This window comes from Bubalus kerabau, chromosome 2 (genome assembly GCF_029407905.1).
Source record: "Bubalus kerabau isolate K-KA32 ecotype Philippines breed swamp buffalo chromosome 2, PCC_UOA_SB_1v2, whole genome shotgun sequence".
Taxonomy (NCBI): domain Eukaryota; kingdom Metazoa; phylum Chordata; class Mammalia; order Artiodactyla; family Bovidae; genus Bubalus; species Bubalus kerabau.
In genome coordinates this window covers 43,932,064-43,955,089 of record NC_073625.1, presented here as the reverse complement: position 1 = coordinate 43,955,089, position 23,026 = coordinate 43,932,064, and the positions used below count along the sequence as shown (strand labels likewise).

Here is a 23,026-nt window from a genome sequence, read left to right as displayed (position 1 = left end):
ATAGCAGAATATCTGAAGCAGAAGAATGAATCAGTGAGCTGGAAGATAAAATGGTGGAAATAACTTCTGAAGAGCAGAATAAAGTAAAAAGAATGAAAAGAACTGAGGTTAGCCTCAGAGACCTCAGGGACAATATCAAATGCACCAACATTTGAATTATAGGGATCCCAGAAGAAGAAGAGAAAAGAAGGGGTATGAGAAAAATTTTGAAGAGATTATAGTTGAAATTTTTCCCAACATGGAAAAGGAAATAGTCAATCAAGTCCACGAGGTACAAAGAGTCCCACACACAGGATAAACCCAAGGAGAAACACACCAAGACACATACTAATCAAACTAACAAAATTAAACACAAAGAAAGAATATTAAAAACAACAAGGGAAAAGCAACAAGTAACATACAAGGGAAACCCCATACGTTTAACAGCTAACCTTTCAGCAGAAACTCTGCAGGTCAGAAGGGAAAGGCAGGATATATTTAAAGTACTGAAAGGGAAATAACTACAACCAAGATTTCTGTACCCAGCAAGAATCTCATTCAAAACTGATGGGGAAATCAAAAGCTTTTCAGACAAGCAAAAGTTAACAGAATTTAGTACCACCAAACCAGCTTTACAACAAATGTTAAAGGGACTTACACAGTCAAGAAATACAAGAGAAGGAAAAGATCTACACAATCAAACCCCAAACAATTAAGAAAATGGCAATAGGAACATACATATCAATAGTTACTTTAAATGTAAATGGATCAAATGCTCCACCCAAAAGACATAGACTGGCTGAATAGTACAAAAACAAGACCCATTTATATGCTGTCTACAAGAAATCCACTTCAGACCTAAAGACACGCATAGAGTGCAAGTGAGAGGATAGGAAAATATATTCCATGCAAATGGGAAGCAAAGGAAAGCTGGAGTAGCAATCCTCATATCAGACAAAATAGACTTTAAAATAAAGACTATTACAAGAGATAAGGAAGGACACTACATAATGATCAAGGGATCAATCCAAGAGGAAGACATAACAATTGTAAATATCTATGCATCCAACTAGGAGCACCTCAATACATAAGAGAACACTAACAGACATAAAAGGAAAAATGGACAGGAACACAGTAATAGTAGGAGACTTTAACACCCCACTCACACCAATGGACAGATCATCAAAGAAAATCAATAAGGAAACACAAGTCTTAAATATACATTAGATGAGATGGATCTCACTGATACCTTCAGGACATTCCATCCAAATGCAGAACACACCTTCTTCTCAAGTGCACGTGAACATTCTCCAGGATAGACCACATTGTGGGTCACAAATCAAACCTCAGTAAATTTAAGAAAACTGAAACTGTATCAAGCTTCTTTTCTGACCACAATGCTATGAGACTAGATATCAATTACACACAAAAAAACCCTATAAAAAAACACAAACACATGGAGATTAAAGAATACGTTTCTAAATAACCAACAGGCTACTGAAGAAATCAAAAGGGAAATCAAAAAATTTCTAGAAATGAATGACAATGAAAATACAACTCAAAACCTATGGGAAGCAGCAAACGCGGTTCTAAGAGGGAGGCTGATACAATACAACTCTACCTCAAGAAACAAGAAAAAACATCGAACAGACAGCCTAACTTTACACCTAAAACAACTGGAAAAAAAGAACAAAAAACCCCCAAAGTTAGCGGAAGGAAAGAAATCATAAAGGTCAGAGTAGAAATAAATGAAAAAGAAATGAAAGAAACAATAGTAACGATTAATAAAACTAAAAGCTCATTCTTTGAGAAAATATAAACAAAACTGACAAACCTTTAGCCAGACTCATCAAGAAAAAAAGAGAGAAGACTCAAATCAACAGAATTAGAAATGAAAAAGTAGAGGTTACAACAGACAGTGCAGAAATACAAAGGATTATAAGAGACTATTAAGAATAACTATATGGCAATAAGATGGATAACCTGGAAGAAATGGACAGATTCTTAGAACAGTTCAATCTTCCAAGACTGAGCCAGGAAGAAATAGAAGTTATGAACAACCAAATTATATGCACTGAAATTGAAGCTGTGATCAAAAATCTCCCCAAAAACAAAAACCCAGGACCTGATGGCTTCACAGAATTCTATCAAACATTTAGAGAAGAGCTAATGCCTATCCTTCTAAAACTCTTTCAAAATACCACAGAGGAAGAAACACTTCCAAACTCATTCTATGAGGCCACCATCACCCTGATACCAAAACCAAAGACAACACAAAAAAAAGAAAACTACAGGCCAATATCATTGATGAACACAGATGCAAAAATCCTGAACAGAATTTTAGCAAACAGAATTCAGCAACACATCAAAAAGCTCATATATTATGATCAAGTTGGGTTTATTCCAGGGATGAAAGGATTCTTCAATATATGGAAATCAATCAATGTGACACACCATATTAACAAACTGAAACTTGAAAACTATATGATAATCTCAATAGATGCAGATTTTCTGCCTCGTTACAGAAGCCTTTCACAAAGCCTGTCAAGCCTTTGACAAAATTCAGCACCATTTATGATGAAAACTCTTCAAAGAGTGGTCAAAGAAGGAACCTACCTCAACATAGTAAAGGCCAAATATGATAAGCCTATAGCAAACATTATTCTGAATGGTGAAAAGCTGAAAGCATTACCCCTAAGATCAGGAACAAGACAAGGGTGTCCACCTTCACCAGTATCATTCAGCACAGTTCTAGAAGTCCTAGTTATAGCAATCAGAGACGAAAAATAAAAGGAATCCAGATCAGAAAAGAAGAAGTAAAGCTCTCACTGTTTGCAGATGACATGATACTATACACAGAAAACCCTAAAGATAGTATTAGAAAATTACTAAAGCTAATCAGTGAATTTAGCAAACTTGCAGGATACAGAACCAATACACAGAAATCACTTGCATTTCTATATACTAACAATGAAAAATCAGAAAGAGAAATTAAGGAATCAATCCCATTCACCATTGCAACAAAAAGAATAAAATATCTAGGGATAAACTTATCTAAGGAGACAAGAAAACTGTACACAGAAAATTATTACACAACACTAATGAAATGAATCAAAGATGACATAAGCAGAGAGATAGTCCATGTTCCTGGGTAGAATGAATCAATATTGTGAAAATGACTATATTACCAAATACAATCTATAGATTCAATGCAATCCCTATCAAATTACCAGTGGAATTTTCACAGAACCAGAAGACAAAATTTCACAATTCATATGGAAACACAAAATTCCCCCAATAGCCAAAGCAGTCTTGAGAAAGAAAAATGGAGCTGGAGGAATCAACCTTCCTGACTTCAGATTATACTACAAAGCTACAATCATCAAGCCTCTTGATGAAGTCATAAAAAGCCTCTTGATGAAGGTGAAAGAGGAGAGTGAAAAAGTTGGCTTAAAACTCAACATTCACAAAATGAAGACCATGGCATCTAGTCCCATCACTTCATGGGAAATAGATGGGGAAACAGTGGAAACAGTATCAGACTTTATTTTTGGGGGCTCCAAAATCACTGCAGATGGTGATTGCAGCCATGAAATTAAAAGACGCTTACTCCTTGGAAGGAAAGTTATGACCAACCTAGATAGCATATTCAAAAGCAGAGACATTACTTTGCCAACAAAGGTCCATCTAGTCAAGGCTATGGTTTTTCCAGTGGTCATGTATGGATGTGAGAGTTGGACTGTGAAGAAAGCTGAGCACCGAAGAATTGATGCTTTTGAACTGTGGTGTTGGAGAAGACTCTTGAGAGTCCCTTGGACTGCAAGGAGATCCAACCAGTCCATTCTGAAGGAGATCAGTCTTGGATGTTCTTTGGAAGGAATGATGCTAAAGCTGAAACTCCAGTACTTTGGCCACCTCATGCGAAGAGTTGACTCATTGGAAAAGAGTCTGATGCTGGGAGGGATTGGGGGCAGGAGAAAAAGGGGACGACAGAGGATGAGATGGCTGGATGGCATCATTGACTCGATGGGTGTGAGTCTGAGTGAACTCTGGGAGTTGGTGATGGACAGGGAGACCTGGCGTGCTGCGATTCATGGGGTCACTAAAAGTTGGACACGACTGAGTGACTGAACTGAACTGACAGTCATCAAGACAGTATGGTACTGGCACAAAAACAGAAATATAGACCAATGGAACAAGATAGAAAGCCAAGAAATAAACCCATGCACCTATGGGTACCTTATTTTTGACAAAGGAGGCAAGAATATACAATGTGGCAAAGACAGCCTCTTCAATAAATGGTGCTGGGAAAACTGGGCAGCTACATGTAAAAGAATGAAATTAGAACACTTCTTAACACCATACACAAAGATAAACTCAAAATGGATTAAAAAGCTAAATGTAAGAGCAGAAACTGTAAAACTCTTAGAGGAAAACATAGGCAGAACACTCAATGACATGAATCAAAATAAGATCCTCTATGACCCACCTCCTAGGAGAAGGCAATGGCAACCCACTCCAGTGTTCTTGCCTGGAGAATCCCAGGGATGGGGGAGCCTGGTGGGCTGCCGTCTATGGGGTCACACAGAGTTGGACACGACTGAAGCAACTTAGCAGCAGCATGGCCCACCTCCTAGAGTAATGGAAATTTAAAAAAAGTAAATTAGTGGGACCTGATTAAACTTAACAGCTTTTGCACAGCAAAGGAAACTATAAGCAAGGTGAAAAGACAACCCTCAGAATGTGAGAAAATAATAGCAAATGAAACAACTGACAAAGGATTAATTTCCAAAATATGCAAGCAGCTCATACAACTCAATACCAGTAAAACAAACAACTCAATTTAAAAGTGGGCAAAAGACTTAAATAGACATTTCTCCAAAGAAGACATACAGATGGCTAACAAACACATGAAAAGATCCTCAACATTGCTCATTATTCAGTTCAGTTCAGTTCAGTCGCTCAGTTGTGTCCAACTCTTTGCGACCCCATGAATCGCAGCAAGTCAGGCCTCCCTGTCCATCACCAACTCCAGGAATTCACTCAAACTCACACCCATCGAGTCGGTGATGCCATCCAACCATCTGATCCTCTGTCGTCCCCTTTTTCTCCTGCCCCCGATCCCTCCCAGCATCAGACTCTTTTCCAATGAGTCAACTCTTCACATGAGGTGGCCAAAGTACTGGAGTTTCAGCTTTAGCATCATTCCTTCCAAAGAACATCCAAGACTGATCTCCTTCAGAATGGACTGGTTGCATCTCCTTGCAGTCCAAGGGACTCTCAAGAGTCTTCTCCAACACCACAGTTCAAAAGCATCAATTCTTCAGTGCTCAGCTTTCTTCACAGTCCAACTCTCACATCCATACATGACCACTGGAAAAACCATAGCCTTGACTAGATGGACCTTTGTTGGCAAAGTAATGTCTCTGCTTTTGAATATGCTATCTAGGTTGGTCATAACTTTCCTTCCAAGGAGTAAGCATCTTTTAATTTCATGGCTGCAATCACCATCTGCAGTGATTTTGGAGTCCAGAAAAATAGTCTGACAGTGTTTCCACTGTTTCCCCATCTATTTCCCATGACGTGATGGGACCAGATGCCATGATCTTAGTTAGAGACATGCAAATCAAAACTACAATGAGATATCACCTCACACCAGTCAGAATGGCCATCATCAAAAAGTCTACAAACAATACATCCTGGAGAGGGTGTGGAGCAAAGGGAACGCTCTTGCACTGTTGGTGGGAATGTAAATTGATACAGCCACTATGGAAGACAGTTTGGAGATTCCTTAAAAAACTAGGAATAAAAGCACCATATGACCCAGCAATCCCACTCCTAGGCATATACCCTGAGGAAACCAAAATTGAAATAGATACATGTATCCCATTGTTCATTGCAGAACTATTTACAATAGCTAGAACATGGAAGCAACCTAGATGCCCATCGACAGATGAATGGATAAAGAAGTTGTGCTACATATACACAATGGAATATTACTCAGCCATAAAAAGGAACACATCTGAGTCAGTTTTAATGAGGTGGATGAACCTGGAGCCTATTATACAGACTGAAGTGAATCAGAAAGAGAAAGATAAATATCGTATTCTAAAGCATATATGGAATCTAGAAAAATGGTAATGAAGAATTTATTTACAGGGCAGCAATGGAGAAACAGACATACAGAATAAACTTATGGACATGGGGAGAGGGGAGGAGACGGTGAGATGTATGGAAAGAGTAACATGGAAACTTACATTCCTATATGTGAAACAGACAGCCAAAGGGAATTTGCTTATGTCTTAGGAAACTCAAATAGGGCTCTGTATCAACCTAGAGGTGGAATGGGAAGGGAGATAAAGAAAAAAAAGCACCAGCTCTGGTTTACTTGTAAGCAAGAGACACTATTTTAAGTGCTTTATATGTATTGTCCCTTTCCTTCTTGCATCAATCTTGTGATTTAAGAAATCGTATTAAACACTTTTTTTTTTTTTAAACTGGTTAAAAAAGAGAAACCCCTGGGAAAATTAAGCAGTCTTCCTAAGTGATAGAAAAGGAGTAGGATTTGAGCTCTTCGGTCAGAATCTCAGTGATTAGAATCTGGAGCCCAGCTCTCAACCCACATGGCACAGAATCACCTTCAGACTGAATGTACTGCCTTCTGTTTTTTAAAAATTATCTCACTTCTTATAACAATGTATCCTTTTCTATAGACTAACTCCTAAAGTGTTCAGACTCTGAGTTATCCACAAGCCCCAGCCCTGGTTCTGAACATAAAGGTCCCAGAGGGGCATAGAAGCAAAAGATATTAAGAAGAGGTGGCAAGAATACACAGAAAAACTATACAAACAAGATCTTCAGGACCGAGATAACCATGATAGTGTGATCACTCACCTAGAACCAGACATCCTGGAATGTGAAGTCAGATTGGCCTTGGGAAGCATCACTCCGAACAAAGCTAGTGGAGGTGATGGAATTCCAGTTGAGCTATTTCAAATCCTAAAAGATGATGTTATTAACATGCTGCACACAATATGCCAGCAAATGTGGAAAACTTAGCAATGGCCACAAGAGTGGAAAAGGTCAGATTTCATTTCAATCCCAAAGCAAGGCAATGCCAAAGAATGTTCAAACTACTGTACAATTGCACTCATCTCACAAGCTAGCAAAGTAATGCTCAAAATTCTCCAAGCCAGGCTTCAAAAGTACATGAACCATGAACTTCCAGATGTTCAAACTGGGTTTAGAAAAGGCAGAGGAATCAGAGATAAATTGCCAATATCCGTTGGATCATCAAAAAAACTAGAGAGTTCCAGAAAAACATCTACTTCTGCTTTATTGATTATGCCAAAGCCTTTGATTGTGTAGATCACAACAAACTGTGGAAAATTCTTCAAGAGATGGAAATACCAGAACACCTGACCTGCCTCCTGAGAAATCTATATGCAGGTCAAGAAGCAACAGTTAGAATGGGACATGGAACAGCAGACTGGTTCGCAATTGGGAAATGAGTTCATCAGAGCTGTATATTGTCACCCTTCTTATTTAACTTATATGTCAAGTACATCATGCAAAATGATGGGCTGGATGAAGAATAAGCTGGAATCAAGATTGCTGGGAGAAACATCAATAACCTCGGACACAACGATGACACACCACCCTTACGGCAGAAAGTGAAGAACTAAAGAGCCTCTTGGTGAACGTGAAAGAGAAGAGAGAAAAAGCTGGCTTAAAGCTCAACATTCAGAAAGCTAAGATCATGGCATCGGGTCTCATCACTTCATGGCAAATAGATGGGGAAACAATGGCAACAGTGACAGACTTATTTTCTTGGGCTCCAAAATCATTGCAGATGGTGACTGCAGCCATGAAATTCAAAGACACTTGCTCCTTGGAAGAAAAGCTATGACCAACCTAGACAGCATATTATAAAGCAGAGACATTACTTTGCCAACAAAGGTCCATCTAGTCAAGGCTATGGTTTTTCCAGTAGTCATGTATGGATGTGAGAGTTGGGACTATAAAGAAAGCTGAGCACCGAAGAATTGATGCTTTTGAACTGTGGTGTTGGAGAAGACTCTGAGAGTTCCTTGGACTGTAAACCAGTCAATCCTAAAGGAAATTAGTCCACAATATTCATTGGAAGGACTGATGCTGAAGCTGAAACTCCAATCCTCTGGCCACTTGATGTGAAGAACTGACTCACTGGAAAAGACCCTGATGCTGGGAAAGACTGAAGGCAGGAGAAGAGGCTGACAGAGGATAAGATGGTTGGATGGCATCATTGACTTGATGGACATGATTCTGAGCAAGCTCTGGGAGTTGGAGATGGACAGGGGAGCCTGGCATGTTGGTCTTGGGCTCGCAGAGAGTCGGACATGATTGAGTGGCTGATTTGAACTGAGGGGCACCCACGCATCACTGATGACTAGACAGACACATGGTTCATCTCCAGAAAGTATTCTGGAAATACTTGGAAATGGATATGGAAAGTATCATGCAGGACTCTTCCCATCCATCATGTTTCACTTTCCTGCATCCCTGACTGGGAAAACATCTCAAAATGGTGCACACACTCTGGATTTAGGAAAAGAAAAATAATGCATACTCACAGACTTTTAACACATACTTATTTATGAATTCATGATCCAGGGTCCCCAAAATTGCTTGTCAACCTTGACCCTGTGAATGTATAAATGAGATAGACCGGGTGCTCAAATCTAGTCCTGCATCAGAATAAACTGAGACTTTGTAAAATACTCAGATTTCTTAGGCTCACCCAGGTCATTTGGATAATATTTCTCTTCATGGAGTTTGGATTTTTTTCCCCAAAGGAATGCTCTCCAGTGTGACTTTGATGCATTAGACTTGGGTTTGGGAAAGAGGTTGAATCAAAGAGTTGTTCAGACTTAGTCCCAGTGGACAGAAGTCCACCTGCCATGTACAGTCTGACTGGGAAGAAGTATAGAGGAGGAATTGGAAGTCACACTTCCAGAGTGCCAGCCAGGACCCGGTGTCCTGTGGGGTGCTGTAATTTAATCACCATAAACCTCTCCTGAGTACATATATCTTCTCTCTACTGATAGTTTGTTGAAGTGGGGTTCAGAGTTTTATAGGTTAAACTGGATACCAGAAACACAGAGCTGCTGATGGTGGAGATGGACAGCAGCCCAGAGTCAACTCTTCAGGTGGTACTCCTTGTCCGTTGGTCCTTCTTGTCCTTGGGTTCTTCCCGTCCTTGTGTCCTTCCCATCCACAGGCCCTTCTCGCCTTTGGGGTTCCCTTCCATCCTGTGTGATTGGCCAGTGGACACTCTTCCTGCGATGTTAAGAGGTTTGTTTCTCTGATGGGAGGAAATGGGAATTAACTGCTGGAGTCCCTGAAATGAACAGTGTGCCTTCCCCTTGAACCTGTCTCTCTGCACAGATGATGTCTAAGTTCATTATTATTATTATTAAATATCTGTTCATTTGTTTGTTTACTTATTTATTTGGTTCCTCCTGTGGGTAGGGAATTAGCCATAGCTGCAAACACATCCTCCCCCAACCCCACACACATACCCAGACCCTCTGGACAAAACCATTCAGCAGTCATTCCAAGGACCTTTGTCCATCATGCCATTCATTTCATTTTAATAAGCACAGTTCATCTGTATAAGTAGTTATATTTGGGGCTATTGTTATGGTCTCTCTTTTATATTGATTTAGAAATATTTATGTTTTAAATAAGAATTTTGTACAAACTCTCCACATGTCTTTTCAACATAGCTGTTTTTATGCAGACATTTTTTAGTGATTCCATATTTTTATACATTATTCTCCATTTAAAATTATTGTAAAATATTTGGTATAGTCCCTGTGCTGTACAATATATCCTTGTAGCTTATTTCTTGCACAGTAGTTTAATCCCCTGGGTTATGTCTCTTTTTCTTTTTTCTAATACATACCCTTATCCTCAGAAGTGAGTAAAAACTGAATAAAAATATTGAACTTAAAAAATTAACATAACTGAATGTATACTACTTTTGTTCCTTCTTTGGGATAAAGTTGAACTGAGTGAAGTAGATGATACTTGAGACAGAGGAGGACTTCAATAAGAAGTGATTTTTAGGAAAAAAGAAGGACTGCAGCTAAACTTTAAAAATAAAATATTAATCTCTGTTATTGAAAACACTATCCTGTCTGTAACATATTCCACATAAACAGACCAAGTGCCTACCTTCCTGACCATAAGCGTTTCTACGATGCAAGAAGAACCCATGATCCTTTCCTAGGTGTTTACAAACAGGAGGAGGCCCACTTATTTGTAAAAGCTTTTCAGATTAAAGGCCCAGTGGTATTTTCATCAGCAACTTTGAGAACAACCGGGGACTGGATGGTTATGTGAGTACTTCCTGGAGGGTCTTCTAATCGTCATGTCTGCATAGAGGTGGGGGCACCAACGGGGATTCGTTCAAAGACAACCTGGGTCCTGTCTGTACTGTGAAAACTCAGGGCCCTTGTCCTGACCTCGCAGCCATGTTATCCCTTCATCATCTGATGGAAGAAAGCCGTCTCTGAGACCAGAAAGAAACTGGCCCGGAGCAACAGGCTGTTCCTGCCAGACAGAAGAGCTTAGATGCAGACCACACCCCACTGTGAGAATGAGACCACACTCTTCCCAGGCCCTGGTAACCACCCATTGTGCAATGAGAGAGACTCCAGACGCCCCTTCACAGTCTCCTTTGCAAGTTAACCCTTTGCTTCTGCACAAATTCATCATCAAACTCGAGCGTAAAGGGCCTCACGTGATACACAGGAGACAGCAGCTGTGACACGGTGAGTTTTACATAATGTAGGCTCTGAGGTGATTCATACGTGTGTTCCCCCTTCCAAAGGATACTCAACCTATAAAAGTTTAAAATTCACTACTGCTTTTGAGATCAAAATGAGACAGGGTTTGTTAGTTGAAATTCATGTCTGTATTTTTCAATTTCACTATAAATGGGAAACTCAGAAGAATGACAAATTTTTTAAATAATTAACCATTAGTGTATAAATAGGAGAAATATTTATATGATGATAAAAGAGGTTATGATTAACCCTTGTTGTTTTCTTCCTTTTCACGTGTATCAGATATCATTCGGACTCTTGAAAGGAGAGAGTTTACTTTTCAAGGTGACATACACGGAAAAGACTGGGAAATTCAAGCTGGAAAGGCAAGATATGCTGGACTTACGTGATTTTTCAAATCAAATATCAGGTTAGTCTGCAGATGACTGAGCTGGGTGTGACGGAAAGGACATGACTCGAAAGAAACAGAAACAAAACTTACAACTGGGTGGAAAAAGTCCCCTGCACTGGCAAGCAAAAGAGAAAATATCAGCTGGTATAAATGCAATCAATCTGCCAGACACAGGATTAATATCCTCAATTTACAAAGAGACACTTTGAAAAACAGGAAAAAGAGCAAAGTGGAAACTCAAAGAATAACAAACTACATTACCCTAAGAATATCATTAATTATAAGTAATTAAAAATGGCCAATAAACTATGAAAAGATCTTAACTTGAAAAATATGTATTATAACAACAAAGGGAGATCATTTTCAGCTAAGAATGCTGAAGTTTTTAAAAAATGATTTGGGGTGTACTAGAAAAAGGCACCTGAGTGTTCATTTTTGGTGAGTGTGTGAGTAGATGTGTACAATTTGACAATATTCTTTTATCAATAATTCTACCTCTAAAATTTTTAATCAGAAAAGTGTGATCATTATTTTTTGCATATTCAGGTATGTGTACAGCAGGATTATTTTTAATAGTTGAAATTAGAAATAACCTAGGTATCTCACACATCTATCATATATGAATTGCTTCTTACATCAATCTTATACAATGTGTTACACTAAATAGAGGACAGTTTAATTCAGTATATATCATTAGAAAACAAAGATTACATAATGATGTAGAAAGGTCTTAATGACATATATGAGAAAAAATTTTGTTCTAGATAGACAGAAGGGACAAATATGCCGACCTGCCTTCTTTATGTCTTTCTCAAGTACTAATTAGACAAGATAAATATTTGGAAAAAAAACAGTAGATGTGAAGCTTACCTCATTCACTTGCTAGTTTTGTGATCTACGAGGAATTACAACATTGTCAAGCCTATTTCGTCATCTGAAATCTCAGTAGAGAGTCTGTTCCTGGTTGCTGGGAAGATTGAGAGTCAGTATGAAGGTCTGCTTTGTGCTAAAGCTCTTCTCACACACGTCTTTGCTCATGTTGCTGCTAACACAGATGAGAAGAGGCATCTCTCATGGAGATCAGATGATGAGCACCACACTTCTCCTGAATACTATCAGCTACTTTCTACATTACTTACAGAATGTTACTAATGTATTCATTGTACACAGAGGAGTACCGCTATGTACGATTTGACATCAAGCAGTCTTTCAGAGGAATATGAGTGTAGTATTTGGTGATGGTTGTCACTGATGTACTCATTTCATAAATTCTTTATCAATATCCTGAGGGATTCTGAAAGAAATATATACCAACCTGTAATAATCACACTTGAAAAACAAAAAACTTGACCAAAAGGGATAATTAATCATAAAATACTCTAAACCCATCTTTCCAAATTAAGAACTTGTACATAGAAGAAGCTTTAAATTACAATGTCAGCCATGGCTGAGATGGAGCTTTCAATGGGGTCACATTATTTTGAGATAATGAAAATAGGCCGGCACTAATGATGGTGAAGTTTTCTCTTGCTCTGAGCCAAACCCTGTGGTTATCTGCCCTCCTTTCTCAGGGGCACATGCTCTAGTAATTCTATCTAAGGACACTCCAGCGAGCCCTGCACTATACTCTATGGATTTCGGAGTTTACTGATCCAGCGAGCCTGACCGGAACCATCATTTTGCTGTTGAGAATTTTCTTTGCTCTGCTCCATTTCTTTATAATCTAACAAAAGAACAGCTTGTTATAACAACTAATTTTTCTTCTCATGTGATGATGAGCTTATTGTCAGGAAAAACAATTTGCCTCACAAAATAATTTGAATCACAAGCAAGTCTCACATTCAACTAATGAGAAAAGTTTATGTGTAAGTGATGTTTCAATAACAGCCATTCATTTCAAAGTTATGGCTATACTGTTTTTATGGATAAAAATAAACAACTTCTTAACTGTCTCCAGTCAGTAGATAAACTGAAAAAAAAAAACAAAACTGATTCTCTTTCAGTTCAGTTTAGTCGCTCAGTCGTGTCCGACTCTTTGCGACCCCATGAATTGCAGCACGCCAGGCCTCCCTGTCCATCACCAACTCCCAGAATTTACCCAAACTCATGTGCATCGAGTCCGTGATGCCATTCAGCCACCTCATCTTCTGTTGTCCCGTTCTCCTCCTGCCCCCAATCCCTGCAGCATCAGGGTCTTTTCCAATGAGTCAACTCTTCACATGAGGTGGCCAAAGTACTGGAGTTTCAGCTTCAGCATCAGTCCTTCCAATGAACATCCAGGACTGATCTCCTTTAGGATAGACTGGCTGGATCTCCTTGCAGTCCAAAAGGACTCTCAGGAGTCTTCTCCAACACCACAGTTCAAAAGCATCAATTCTTCAGTGCTCAGCTTTCTTCACAGTCCAACTCTCACATCCATACATGACCACTGGAAAAACCATAGCCTTGACTAGATGGACCTTTGTAGGCAAAGTAATATCTCTGCTTTTTATTATGCTATCTAGGTTGGTCATAACTTTCCTTCCAAGGAGTAAGGGTCTTTTAATTTCATGGCTGCAGTCACCATCTGCAGTGATTTTGGAGCCCAGAAAAATAAAGTCTGACACTGTTTCTACTGTTTCCCCATCCATTTCCCATGAAGTGATGGGACCAGATGCCATGATCTTCGTTTTCTGAATGTTGAGCTTTAAGCCAACTTTTTCACTCTCCACTTGCACTTTCATCAAGAGGCTTTTGAGTTCCTCTTCACTTTCTGCCATAAGGGTGGTGTCATCTGCATATCTGAGGCTATTGATATTTCTTCTGGCAGTCTGGATTCCAGCTGTGCTTGTTCCAGCCCAGCATTTCTCATGCTGTACCCTGCATATAAGTTAGATAAGCAAGGTGACAATAGACAGCCTTGATATACTCTTTTTCCTATCTGGAACCATTCTGTTGTTCCATGTCCAGTTCTAACTGTTGCTTCCTGACCTGCATACAGGTTTCTCAAGAGGCCGGTCACGTGGTCTGGTATTCCCATCTCTTTCAGAATTTTCCACAGTTTATTGTGATCCACACAGTCAAAGGCTTTGGCATAGTCAAGAAAGCAGAAATAGATGTTTTTCTGGAACTCTCTTGCTTTTTCAACCAAGTTGGGCTTCCCTTGTGGCTCAGATGGTAAAGCGTCTGCCTGCAATGCGGGAGACCTGGGTTCAATTTCTGGGTTGGGACGATCCCCTGAAGAAGGTAATGGCAACCCACTGCAGTACTCTTGCCTGGAAAATTCCACGAACTGAGGATCCTGGTAGGCTACAGTCCATGGGGTCACAAAGAGTCGGACATGACTGAGTATCAAAAAAAAAAAAAAGTTAGTTTGAAAGGCAACTCAATGCAAAACTGGTGTAAGAAACAGAACTAAATTGGTTTTTCCATTAAAATCAAAGCTCCCTGGACTTCGGTGGTGGTTCAATGGCTAAGACTCTGTGCTCCAGTGAAGGTCCAGGTTTGATCCCTGGTCAGGGAACTAGATCCTACATGACACAGCACAGCCAAACAAATATATAAAAATAAATAAGTACTAAGAAAATTGAAGCTGCAATCCTGCCCCCCTGCCCCGCTCACAATCAGAATGGGAGAAAGTGCAAGCCATGTGACTACTCAGGGACTTATATCCAACATATGTGAACACTCATGGCTAAATAGTACATGTTTAGCAGGCAAATAACCTAACTAAAATACTGGCAATTAATTTGAAAACACATTTCTCCAAAGACATAAAAATGACCAACAAGCAAATGAAAAGATGCTCAACATCATTAATCATTAGGGAAACAAATCAAAACCACTTCACACCCACTAGGGTGCCTCAGACCAAAATGACAAGAAACAAGTGGAGGCAGAGATGTGCAGGAACTGGGGCGCTTGCACTGTGTTGATGGGAAGTACCAATGGTAAGGCTGCTGCAGAAGACAGCCTGGCCGTCGTTCATCGGGTGGTTGAAACATGGGGCTACCACAAGGTTCAGCAGTTACACTCCAACACATACAGGCGAAAGGACTAAAAAACTATGTTCACACATAAATCTGTACATGAATGTTTGTATCAGCGCAGCGTTCCTCCCAATTATCCAAATGTCCATCAACTAGTGAAAAGATCTTGAAAACATTATGCTAAATACAAGAAGCCTTTCACCAAAGGAACACATATTGAATGACTGTATTTACAGGCAATATCCAGAGCAGCCAAATCTATACAGACAGAGAGTAGAGTAGTGGTTGTTGAAAACTGGAGTCTGGCATAAGGAGGAGGAGGCGTGGCTGCTGAGAGGCCCTGTCAATTTTAGGGGCGACAGCAGTATTCTCACATAGGTTGTGGTGATCACCGCAGCATCAAACTCCCACATTTTCAATAGTAAAAAAAAAAAGCCTTGAAGTATATGTATGCATTAAAAGGGTGAATTCTATAGTATGCGCATTTCTTTCAGTAGTGCTCCAGCCTATAACATGAAAAGACACTCACCTTCATTCTTAAGAAGCACAACTGAGCAAACAGCTGCGCACCGCATCTGATTTCGTAGGGCAGCAGCAGTGGTAATCATGTGCAGGAGGGGGGCAGTGAGAGGCCAGGGTGGAGGCGGGGGGCGAGGCGGGGGGAGACTGGACGCAGTGTCCAGGTCTCTCCTGAGATGGGTTGGGAGGAAATCGGGACGCCACTTTGGAGAGAGATTAGTAAGACTGAGCAACACTACAAGTTACACGTTCTGTTGGGCAGTGCTTCTACTTCTTAGAATCTATCCTCTATATCTAGCCTCCTGCTGATGCATCTCTGTAGAAAGAGGATTTCATGGTGGCATCACAGAGAACTACTAGAAATGGCCCAGATGTTTTTCAACAGCCAATTAATAGAATACTGCACACCGGAAAACAACTACATTCACAGGTGCAGATGCAGAAACTCACAAATATATGGATAAGTTAAAAAAGGCAAATATAAATAATGTAAATAGTATCCCCGTATTTTAGGAAAATAAGAACAAAGAAACAGTCACAAATATTAATAGTACACTGGCTAAGACACCCAGCGGCTAAGACACCACACACCCCATGCTGGGGGCCCTGGTTCCATTCCTCATCAGGGAACTAGATCCCGCACACCGCAACTAAGACCCGGTGCAGCCAAACAAATAAATACTAATACACACACACACACACACTATACTAGCACATTATGTGAAGGACGCTAAAGCACAAGCAAAAGCAAAACCGAAGACCGTGTTAATTATAAAGAGGAAAACTAGTGCAAAAGGCAAGGCGTGACCCTTTATGTCCATCATCTTCATATTTATTTCTGTATCTGCTTACGCCTTTAAGTTAGTATCATGTGCATGTATTACCCCTCAAGTTATTAAAACATGGGCAAATAGCTGAAATTAATTAGGAGCTCCAGACAGCATAATAATTTCAGAATCAAGTCAGGAGTTTAATTAAAAAAGACCTTTCCTATTGCCCTGTGTCGTGATATGATGTCTCCTGTGGCAGGTCCATTATCCAGGATGTTATTAATTGGAAGTCTGAGATCTATTATGGCCAAAAATACATAGTCTTGCTTGCAGATAACAGAAAGTAGCTTTGGTTAATTTAAGCAGACTACAAATTTATCAGAATAAGCAAAGAGATGGACAGAATTATAAACAGCTGGAGAATGAGCCACAGTAACTTAATGGAAGCCAACGGATGTTGAACCACTGCAAAAACAGCACCATTTTTTTCATTTCTCAAATATGTACTGAGCAATTGTTATGTTCCAGGTTCTACTGTACGAACTGGGGATTTAAGAGGAAAGCTGGCCAGACAACTACCCAGGCATCATGCAGCAGATGTTCTAGTAAGTGGGGGTCCTGCAGAACCTGTGCTATGTGGCAGGACTGTTCCAAGCAGCTGAGACATCCTGACATTTCATTCTCAAAACAAATCTCTGAAGCTGGGCCCTTTGAGCCGCACTGGGTTCTCCTGGCTGGACAGTGCCACCCCTGGTGGCTGGGGTTACTGATGCACCCAGCCCCCAGCCTGGACAGGCCTGCTCCACTGCAACTGGAACCACCACCCCCCCCAGGAAGCTCTTGAAGCTGTCCCCAGGGCTCTAGTCCCATCACAGCCCCAAGTCTCTGCATCACTCATGCTAACCCCGTGCCCAGGGAGGGAGCACCCTGTTGGCTCTGCTCACAAGCCCATCTCCTGGGTGCTGAGATTTAGAACAAATATCTGACATCCCCCATGCATGGCAGCTGGTGAATGCATCTGAAAATGAAAAATTAAATCTGAATCATACATGCTGATACAGAAGGATCACAAAAAGGTATGGTTTATTTACAAGGTGCCAACATCCAGGATAAAACATGTTTACCTAAGACCTGAAGGTGGTAAGGGGTAGCATAATCCTGCATCTACTGAAGGTGTGTGTGTGTCCTCAGTCACTCAGTCAAGTCCAACTCTTTGCAACCCCATGGACTGTAGCCCACCAGGCTCCTCTGTCCATGGGATTCTCTAGGAAAGAATACTGGAGTGGGTTGCCATGCCCTCCTCCAGGGGATCTTTCTGACCCAGGAATTGAAACCGCATCTCCTGCATTGGCTGGTGGATTCTTTACCACTGAGCCACCTGGAGAACAGGATGGAGGTTCCTTAAAAAACTAAAAATAGAGCTACCATATGATCCTGCAATCCCATTCCTGGGCATATATCCACAGAAAACTATAATTTGAAAAAAATACATGAACCCCCCGAGGTTCTCTGCAGCACTAATTACAACAGCCAAGTCATAGAAGCAACCTAAATGTCCACGGACGGTTGAATGAGGAGGATGTAATATATATGTATGTATACACACATACACGAGTATTACCCAGACATTAAAAAAAATGAAATAAAGCCATTTGCAACAATACGGATAAACCCAGAGATTATCATACTAAGTGAAGTAAGACAGAAAGACAAATACCTTATAATATGGCTTATAAGTGGAATCAAGAAAATGATACAAATGGAATTTTTACAAAACAGAAATAGCAGCACAGACATAGAAAACAAACTTATGGTTAGGAAAGTGGGGAGAAAGGGCATAAATTAGGAATTTGAGATTAAATATATACACAACTATCTATAAAACAGATAATCACCAAGAACCTACTGTATAGCACATGGAACTATACTCAATATCTTGTAATGAGGGATAATGAAAAAGAATCTAAAAAAGAATATATATACAGCAAAGTGATTCAGTCATACATACATATACATATATACATGCTGCTGCTGCTAAGTCACTTCAGTTGTATTTGACCCTGTGTGACCCCATAGACGGCAGCCCACCAGGATCCTCTGTCCCTGGGATTCTCCAGGCAAGAACACTGGAGTGGGTTGCCATTTCCTTCTCCAATGCATTCATGCATGCTAAGTTGCTTCAGTCGTGTTCGATTCTGTGCGAGCCTATGGACAGCAGCTCACAGGGTTGCTCCTCTGTCCATAGGATTCTCTAGGCAAGAATACTGGAGTGGGTTGCCATTTCCTTCTCTAAACATATATACATGTTGTTTATTAATTTTTAAATGTCATACAAGTGCCTGAGAGGTCTTGACTACCAAGACAAAGCAGCGTGGCACACATAACATAAAAGCATATATACTGTGTATTCTACATGCCAAGCCATGTTTTGGGGCATTCCGTTATGTGAAAACTCAATTCTCCACACAAACCTGATGAGGTAGACAGTTTTCTCCGTTTTTCAGATGAGTAAACGTACAGGCAGAAATACTAAGAGTCTTGCCTGCTGTCACATAACTACAGAAGTCGAACTAAGATTTCAACCTTGACAGCCTGTTTTGTGTGTATTCTCTTAACCATCCATGGAAGCCAAAGTGAAAGTGGCTCAGTCGTGTCCAACTCTTTGTGACCCCATGGACTTTACAGTTTATGGAATTCTCTAGGCCAGAATACTGGAATGGGTAGCCTTTCCCTTTTCCAGGGGATCTTCCCAACCCACGGATCGAATCCAGGTCTCCTGCATTGCAAGCGGATTCTTTACCAGATGAGCAACAAGGGAAGCCCAAGAATACTGGAATGAGTAGCCTATCCCTTCTCCAGCCGATCTTCCCAACCCAGGAATTGAACTTGGGTCTCCTGTACTGCAGGTGATTCTTTACCAATTGTGCTATCATCAACCATCCGTATTATCTCTCTATTCACATGTTTGACAGCTTATTGTGCTATTTGGGTCAAAGAAAATATTTATTTTCTTGAATTAATATATTATTCTGGTACAGAAAATTTCACATACCATTAAATACATCTGTCTCAGATTTATCCCTTGATCTGGCTTTGAGAGAAGGGAATGGTATGCTTCTATCTTTGAATAACCTTAATTATCGTATCTCCTTGCATATGATATTATTTGTCTATCTATTATATATTATTATCTAGCCAGCTGTCTTGGCTGAGTGAAAAAGAACATGTTTCTAGGAGTCAATTACCTAAACACACATTAAAAGAGCTTTTGAAAAGGAATGAATTATTTTTGATCCAAAGTGAAAGCTTTTTTGAGTAACTAAAATAACAGAATTATCAGAAATAATTAGCAATCATTGATTTTTTTTGTGACACTCATCTAAGTACTTTATAGTCATATTCTGAAGTAACAGTAAAAATTAGTCCATGGTTTTACATCCCAAATAATGCTCACCAACAAAAGACAAATTCTACCAAATCTCAATGGTCAATTAGGTTTGTTTTCAATGAATCAATAAACTTCATATATTGTCCCACATAGAGCTAAAAATGTCATTCAAAGGATGAAATGCAACAATATTTAATCTCATTCTCACTCAGTTTCAAATTCCCCTTTGGTAATTGAGCAAGATCTGAGGATCGGGGTTGCAGACTGTTTGAATACAGATAGAGGATGTCAATTATAATTTTGCTCATTTTCCAAAGGATCAACCTCAAGGTTAATGGAATCACACTGAAAAATGAAAGAAAACTCCTAGACACATTTAAAAAAAAGACCTCTTAAAATTCAATTATATATGTTCTCAACAAAGAAGTCTAACTCAATTATAACAACTCATCAAAAGAGTGTAAAATGAATCATTCCAGGACTCTAAATTCAATATGGAATTATTCTGAAATCTGCTAACTTTTAAAATTATGTTGGAAAACCCATCACCATAAAGATAGCATTAATTTTTTAGAAATTAGTAGACAATATTTTTGCAAAGTAACTGTCTCATTTTAAATTTTAATAACAGTGAAATTTTTAACAGTTACTTTGCAAAAATATTGTCTTACTCACTATTAAGATAGCATTAATTTTTTATAAATTAGTAAGGCAATATTTTTGGAAAGTAACTGTCTCATTTTAAATTTTAATAACAGTTTAATTTTTTAACAGTTACTTTGCAAAAATATTGTCTACTAATTTCCAAAAAATTAATGCTATCTTAATAGTGATGGGTTAGGTTTAACCCGGAGAAGGCAATGGCACCCAACTCCAGTACTCTTGCCTGGAAAATCCCATGGATGGAGGAGCCGGGTAGGCTGCAGTCCATGGGGTCACTACGAGTCAGACACTACTGAGCAACTTCACTTTCACTTTTCACTTTCATCCATTGGAGAAGGAAATGGCAACCCACTCCAGTGTTCTTGCCTGGAGAATCCCAAGGAAGGGGGAGCCTGGTGGGCTGCCGTCTATGGGGTCGCACAGAGTCAGACACGACTGAAGCGACTTAACAGCAGCAGCAGGGTTAACCCTAACCCTAACCCATCTGTTTTGTAAGAACAGACAGTTCTTCCAAACAGGAAATGCAGATCGCCAAGAGGCACATGAAAAGATGCTCAACATTACTGGCTAATCAGGAAAATACAAGTCAGAACCACAGTGAAGTTTCAGTTTGTACTTGTCAGAATGAAAAGTAAAAAGTGTTAGTCACTCAGTGGTGCCTGACTCTTTGTGAACCCATGGACTAAAGCTTGTTAGGTTCCTCTGTCGTTCGGAATTCTCCAGGCCAGAGTACTGGAGTGGGGCAGCTGTTCCTTCTCCAGGGGACCTTCCCCATCTAGGGACTGGACCCAGGTCTCCCGCACTGCAGGCGGATTCTTTACTGTCTACCCTCAGTCTATCTCACTGTCTATCCTCACTGAGGATGCTGTGGATTAAAGGGAACGCTCCTACACTGCTGGTGGGAATGGAAATCGGTGCAGCCACTATGCAGAACGCAGTAGTGGAAAAAATTAAAAATAGAACCAACAAGAGATTGAGCAATCCCACTCCTGGGTACACACACAAAGAAAACGACAACACAGACTGGAAAAGAAACGTGCAACCCACAGTTCACAGCAGCAGTATTTACAAGAGAGGCAGCTAGGGAGATCTGAGCCCGCATGGGAGTGGGGCCGGGCCATGAGCACCCCGAGGCCCGCAGTCACAGTAAGAGTCCATGCCCTTCCCGACCAGCTTCGTGCTGAACGCTCAGCCACCAACCATGGGGCCCTCCTGAGAGGCTCTGAGCACGGGCTCCCGCGGCTCTGCCCTCTGTGCTGCCCTTCAGGCCCCAGCCTTTCCCGAGGCCACAAGGACTCTACACAGAAGAGAAGGTCCACACCTTCTCACCATCGGTCCATCCCTCCAACTGCCCCAGGGCGCCTGGCCCGGCCTCCCCGGCCTCTTCCCACCCGTGCCCGGGCCTGTCCAGGCCTCTCCGCAGCCCTCCTCCACCATCACGTGATCACTTCCCTGCCGGTCGGTGGTTCTGCTTGATGACGGCCAGCCCACGGACGTGCAGTGACGTCCTGGATCTCACTCCTTTGGCAGCCACTTTTCCTCTTCACAGAGAACCCTGAAAGGGCCTCCTGTACCCGCGTCCCCATGTCCCCGGCAGCCCCCACCCCATCTCCCCGACGGCATGCAGCCCACCCCGGCACGGCGGCACCCGTGTCTGACCCTTCATAGCACTCACACAGTCGCTTCCCCTTCTCAAGGCTCCTCCTTGGGGGTCTGGGACACAACCTCATCTTGCGAGCCCACCCTGCCCTGGGGGTCTCAGCCAGGCCTGGCCCCTCCAGGCTCCCAGGTTTTACCTCTGCTCCAGCCGTACTGCCAGCTGTCCCCAGGTGTTTCCAGGGTGTCCGAAACGCATCGAGTGCCACTTCACCCCGAACCGGCCTCGACCGCCTCGCCTCAGCCTCCGTGAAGGGCACGGCTTCCCTCCCATGTGTTTGAGTCAGTCCTCCCGGGATGGCCTGGACTCCACCCCGCCAGCATGTTCCGCGGGCTCCACCTGCAGGACGCGCCGGGATGCACACCTCCGCCTCCGCCCCGGCTCCCCACCACAGCCTGGTCCACACGGCAGAACCACTCCGTTCCTGAGTCACCACACGGCTGTTCTCGGCTGAAGACCACCAGGGGCCCTGCTCTCAGGGTCAGAGCCCCAGTGCCCACAGCCCGGCCGGACTGCCCGCGCAGCTCCCGAAGTGGCAGGTCCCACTGGCCCCGGGGCACCATCCCCCCACTCCTGTTTCCTCACTTAGGGAAACGGCTCCAGGCCCTGGTCTGGTATGGCCGATAGATGCTGGAACCGGTGTGAGCTCGCCTCACTACTGGAAATTCAGGATAAACTGGCAAAAATATACAATAATTTACATGTATCAGTGAACGGTTAGTTTTGGAAAGCAGTTCTCTTAAGGCAAGAAATGTTTTGTCAATATGTAACCGGTTTACTATATTTTAATGGTTACAAGTGAAAACCAAGACAAACATGGCTCCAGTCCAGCAAATCACGGCCCCACACTCTCCTCTGT

General features: G+C 41.4%; 1 long non-coding RNA gene across 2 annotated transcripts in view; it reads right to left on the bottom strand.

Moving 5' to 3' along the window:
• LOC129643273 (uncharacterized) overlaps window positions 1–22,454 on the bottom strand; it is a 32,480-nt gene extending 10,026 nt beyond the window's left edge. The window contains exons 1-3 of one of the 2 annotated variants that reach the window (XR_008710208.1): window positions 22,307–22,454; window positions 4,469–4,612; window positions 4,234–4,300 (exon numbers count right to left, since the gene is read on the bottom strand). This is a non-coding gene — a long non-coding RNA (uncharacterized LOC129643273). Of the gene's footprint in view, window positions 1–4,233; window positions 4,301–4,468; window positions 4,613–22,306 lie in introns of those variants that run through there. The other variant, XR_008710207.1, reaches the window with a different exon arrangement.
• Window positions 22,455–23,026: the final 572 nt, after the last annotated feature.